The 6,000-nt window shown below is 37.8% G+C and overlaps 1 protein-coding gene across 2 annotated transcripts in view; it reads left to right on the forward strand.

Annotated features, from left to right (window-relative positions):
* The window catches only part of LOC107994501 (heparan sulfate glucosamine 3-O-sulfotransferase 1), a 154,002-nt gene extending 148,002 nt beyond the window's left edge, over nt 1-6,000 (forward strand). For both annotated transcript variants that reach the window (XM_062073093.1, XM_062073092.1), the window contains one exon: nt 1-6,000. This exon is cut by the window's left edge and continues 23,637 nt beyond it. The gene's annotated coding sequence lies outside the window, so the exon portion shown is untranslated.

The raw sequence follows: 6,000 nt of genomic DNA on the forward strand, positions 1-6,000 counted from the left end.
GGACTTAATTGTGAATTATTTCGAAATATTCTCGTCTTCGTTCCTTCGAATCAATTCCATTTTCAAATTAATATAATTTCGATTATTCGAAATTTTGGAATCTTCTCCAAAAATATCTTCTTGCGAGAGAGAGAGAGAGAAGAAGAAGAGGAGAAAGAAAATGCGTTTAACCGATTACAACTTGAGTCTTTCGTCAAGATCGTTTTAATTTACCCTCCCCTAAAATAGATTACCAGAAAATTGAATAAAGATTCCCCTGGATAATAAATTAATCCCTCCCTTTCCGCGCGCGCTTTCGGAATTAACCAACGAAATTATTAATCGACGGAAAAGCGAAGACGGCGTAAAATTTTAATTTCAAATTCTAGCGAACGTAAAACTTCGTTAAACGATCCTTTCCAATTTATTTCGATCGAAAACACAACTCGAAGAAATTAAATAAAATTCCTCGAATTCGAATAATTAAACAAATAAATAAATTAAAATAAATTTAATTGATCAATAAAAAAAACCAAAAAATATCATTGATAAAATTACTCTTATAAATATAATATTTATATATTATAAAAAAAAATTAATGCAAATATTCTTCTATGATACTAATTCAGATCAAATGATGTCCGATTTAATCCAACGAATATTCTTGTAAATATTATTAAATACAATGGAATAAATAAACGAATCGAGCAAACGAATTATTCCATTATATACTCGAGGAATCTGTTTGCCAAGAAGTGTATCTATGATGAGTGACAGAGGAGTGTAATCGACTCCTCGAACAATGTTTCTGTGATCAAAAGGTATGAACGACGTATGTACATACACCTTGTTTATCGTGTACACACAACTCCTCCGTTTTGTCTACGTGAACGGCGTGACGGGGGCCCCCGAGTGTCGTCGACGGAGTAATGACGAGATATCAAATATTTTACTAGAAACGCAAGGAATATTCCTACCGACTGGCAAACAAAACGTTCATTTTATTTTCTTTTAAACGATTACACCAACTGATATACACACACACACATACAAACGCATCCAAATGAATTTTTCCAAAGAAAGTGACACTCGAAGGGAAAAGGAACGGCTTTCGAAACCTTTTTGTAAGGATATATATATATACGTGTATTGCGAAGAAAGTTTCTTTCTTTGTCCCACCAAAGGAAATCGCATCTTGAGGTTTAAGTTGGAGAACGATAGATTTATTTCGTATGATATCGTGGACAATTTTACTGACAATCCGACGAGATGAAAGGAGGACCGATGATCCTCCTTTCGCGATGTTTAACCGAGGCAAGGAATCGTCGTGCAAAGAGCAAGTATAGGGAAAATATTATTGCGTACGAAAGGGGGTGAGAATCGATGTATGTAATTCGAAATGGGAATAATTTGCGAAAAATATATATATATATATATATATTATTCTTTTTAAATTATAACAAAATAATACCAAACTCGCCCGATTCTCACCCTCCCCCTCCCATGAATTCAAAAACAATCTGTTATTTTATTCTCCTCCTATATCCGATTCGAGAGAAATTGAAAGTTCAAAATACCGCATCACTAAATTCTGAAACTCGCTACTTGTTGTTGTATCGTCGCGATAATCTTTTTGATAGAATTTTATTCGACACGAGTTATTAAAGAAGACGTTATTCAGAGGGGAGGAAGGGATCGTCGATTCCTCGAGCAAGTACAATACCGCGTCCAACGAATTAATCGAAGGACTCGGCGATTCCCGAAATTTTCCGTCTGATTATTATCCCACGGACCATTGTCGCCACTTGTCGAGCAGAGAGTAAAGTATTTGATATTGATTCGCGGGGAGGTGGTGAGTAGCGAACGTGTAAAATAGCGTGTAAAGGGGGGGAGTCTGTAGATTTAATAATAAAACGTAGCGGTACGTTGAGCAATAAGCTGAAGAGAGAGAGGAAAAATAACGATACATATCAAGAAATTGCCTGAATTGCCTGAATGTGGTGTGTGCGTGTGTGTGCTGCGGTGTGTATGTGTTTGAACGCGCACCGAACGTGAGATCATCGTGTAATTTCGAGGCTCGATACTTTATATGCGTGTGTCTATATATATATATACGTATGTATATTTAAAGGGAGGATAAGAAGAAACGTGCAAGCGAAACAACGACTTCGATTTTTTACCCGCCACTCGATCCACCCGCCGAATTTCACCCAGCGAAAGGAAGAATTAAGAGAGAAATTCTCGAGTGCACGTTATTCTTGAAATCCAACGAGTTCGAAAGTTATAAAAAAATACGAATTTGTGGATTCTCGTCGATATTTTAAATAATATTAATATAATGGAGGGAAGTAAATCGGGATAGAAATAAAGGAGAACGGTAGGGGAAGAACGAAATGAGAAGACAGGTAAAATAAAAAAAAATTCATCGAAAGCATATTCTTTGAAGTTTTTATACGGGAAACATTACGAGCTGATTTAACGCTTACGTTTTTACAAAAGCTTTATACCATGTTCAACGAACGTTTTATTAATTAAAGGGAGCAGCGGATTATTTTTTTACGCGTAAGAGAAAGGAAGGCGAAGCTTCTTCACACCGCATAAAATCAAAAAACACAATAATAATTTCTAAGATAAAAATATATATATATATATCCACTGAGAATCACCGGGAGGCACGCCAGGAAGGAAGGAAGGAAGGAAGGAAGGAAGGGGGGAAAAAAAGATGAAAAGGAATTTCATTTCCAAAGCTCGTACAAATACTCGCTAAATAAAAGGCGATAAAACCAAATTTCGCGAGCAGTGGCTGGGAATCGATGTTGCGAGCGAGGAGCGAGTTAAAACGAGAAGGAGAATAGGCAAGAGAGGGGGGAAAAATAAAATAGCGAGAGAGAGAGAGAGAGAGAGGTAAGGAGAAAGCAGAGGAAAAAAGAAAGATGGAAACGCAACAATGGGCCATTTTATCGAAAAAGCCGTGTGGAGAAAGAGCGCCGTGAGGCAATGCCACTTTTGTCCGGGTCGCATTTTCGCGAGGCTGGCCCCCCCTCCCCCCGAGAGACTGGGCTTTGACAGCGCACAAAAGGCCATTGTGCGATGACCCGTTAAAAATCGTTGTCCGCCTAATCGGCCGAACGTTGATTCGATAAAACGCTAAAGGGCAACCCGGCCAAATTTGCATCTCCGTCCACGCACGCTCCCCCTAAATCCCGGCCCCGCCAATAAAACTCACCCAAAGTCTCTGCTCCGCTTTTCCAAACCTCTTTTTTCTTCCCCCACCGCCACTTGATTCTTTTCCCCTGTAATCGTCGCGAACGTCACGACTCCTCGTTCGTTTTACGATTAGGATCGAGCTGGTAGATGTCCGAGTTGTTTGTTCAGCGACGGGGAATCAACATTCGGGCGATCGAAAAGTTAAAATGTTGTTTCGATTACCCGGCGACTTGGATTGGAGCCTGTTGATATCGGTAACTCGGCGAAAAGAGCAGATCCTGTGTTAAATAAGCGATGGTGGCGAGGAAAGTAACTTGATGTTTGCCACTCTCGTGATTCGTTCGACAAGAGAGAGAGAGAGAGAGAGAAAGAGAGCGTGTAATCAAAGTAACCTCGTGAGAAGTGAAGGACTTGCTTTTTATACAGTTGAAGGTAGATTAAGGGAAAATATTTTTCATCCCGCCAATTATTCATTCTTTTCCTTTATTTTTTTTTTTTAGTGAAAATTATTCCTTTCGAAATTCGGTGGGATTCGAGTGGAGTTTGTTTCGCGATCGTACTCCACGAAGCAAGACTGCCCGTACATGCGTATACAGGTATCGAATCTCGAAATTGTAATTGAAAATCGATCCTTGAAATTATAATTAATGGATGATGAAGCGCGGATCGGATCGAATCGACTATTTTAGGGCCGTATCAAACTAAACGCTATAGTTCAAAACGAATACATATCACTAGTTCTTAAAGAGACGCGATGTAAGTATACACATATTACATAGCTCTATATATATATATATATATAAAACGAGAAAGAGGCGAAACAAAAAACAAAAGAGAGAAACGACAACATTAACAACTAATTTATTACACATTTACCGCATCTTATATACATAATATACATATACAAAATTGATATATATACGTATATTGTATAATATATATATATATATATTATACGATATATACACGTGCATACAAATCGGAGATAAATAAGGTTTTGCTAAGACGATAAATTAACGGTACGGTCACGTGGATCGACGAGGATAGAACGATAATCGGGAGATGCGCGTGCGTAGATCGTGCGATCCACGTGATCGTCGTCAGTGTACAGCGACGCCGTGGAAAATGGTGGGCGTGTTCTATCGACAAAGATCCACAGGACAGTATTTTAAAGTGTCGTAGATAGCTTAGTTATCCTTGCGTATATTAACGATATCTATTCCTTACACTCACATTCACCGTCACACTTACATTGCCGCGTGCACACGAGAAGGAAAAAGAAGAGAGGAAAAAAAATTGTATATAAAATTATATAACCTATACGCGATAGAGTGTCTCGATGAGAGGTGGAAAGCGTGAAAAGCGTGGTGTCTGTTAACGGAGACGCTGTTACTCGTAGTTGATCGGTTTCCATTCGAGAAAGAGGAGGAAAAAAAAAGAAGGATTACACGTATCTGGAGACGTTAAGCTGGGAATGGATCGTGTGCACACGACACGCGTACACAAAGTGAAGAAATTATTATTATTATCGATGTCCTAAGATTGTTAAAGCGGAAACGATCGTCTCGAGGCTTCGTCGAGAGCGTTTCCGCTTCGTGTAACTCACGTTTCAATGATATTTATTATTTTTTATAATAGCGTATATACCGTGTATGTGTTTTCTGTCGTCGTACTACCCACGTTTCTCCTTACCTCGATAGATGTTTAAATAAACGGTTGTGGGAGGAAAGAAGAGGAAAGTTGTTGCTCGCAAGAAGAAAAAGAGAAGATTTTCTTCCACTTTCCATACTCTTTGAACGTCCACCGAGATTCACCCCTCCTCCCACTCCTTCCTCTTCAACGATCCTCTTATCAATTCCCTAATTATTGTGTTGTTACTTGAGAGAGGAAAATAAAAAATCATTATTAAGTCGCGGTGACGAGCCGGTAAAGCTCGATTGTTTAACTGCATATATGATCGTCAATCCTGGTCCGTGTCCATGATAACTCTTTCACCGAGTTCGAACATGCTTCTTAACCCTTCGTATTTTCGCCCAAAGAGAGTCAAGCTTGCGTTTGAGAGAAAAAAAAAAACGAAAAAGCTTCGAAAAAAAATTGAAAAAAAGAAAAAAAGAAACATTCAACTTTACGATCTTTAGAATGCTAAAAAATGAAAAGAAGCAAAAAAAAAGTAAATAAATAAATTACGCATTTTTTAGAGTCCTTTGGAACGCGTAAAATCTATCGTCGTTTTAAACAAGAAGTAGAAAATTTTCGATGTTTACTAAACGTAGGATTAATAAGCGATCGTTTTTAAGTGTATGATCGATTCAGTGGTTTCAACTTTAAACTAGTCAGCCCGCGAAGGGTTAAGAAGATTATCGAACACTGTGCACTATACTTTGTAGCTTCGATGAATAAAAAAAAAAAAATAGACGAGAAATACCCGTTTACACGATGAAACTTTTCCAAGACAAAATTCGAGACAAAAGATCGAGGGAATCGAATTGGAAAAAATCGAAAAGCAGTTTAAACGAGGTATCTACAATTCCTCGTTTCTAAAATATACGATCTAAATTGGACAAACCAATCTACGCTCATCTTGCATCTCGTGCTTTATCGCGAATTATCGCATCATGTGTGACGGATCATCGTTAATTATAAATGAGAAGTGACGATCAAGTTTAATCATTAATGCGAATTGGTAGCTTTTAAAAAAAATTAGCTTAACCTTTTAACTTCGTACCTTTAAATCAAATCTTAAGTTAATTCACTTTATAATTAATTTTTTATGCCGTGAGCAAGAGTTGAAATATAATTTTATTTTTATTCCGT

The sequence above is a fragment of the Apis cerana genome, linkage group LG3, assembly GCF_029169275.1.
Source record: "Apis cerana isolate GH-2021 linkage group LG3, AcerK_1.0, whole genome shotgun sequence".
In the NCBI taxonomy this organism is placed as follows: Eukaryota; Metazoa; Arthropoda; class Insecta; order Hymenoptera; family Apidae; genus Apis; species Apis cerana.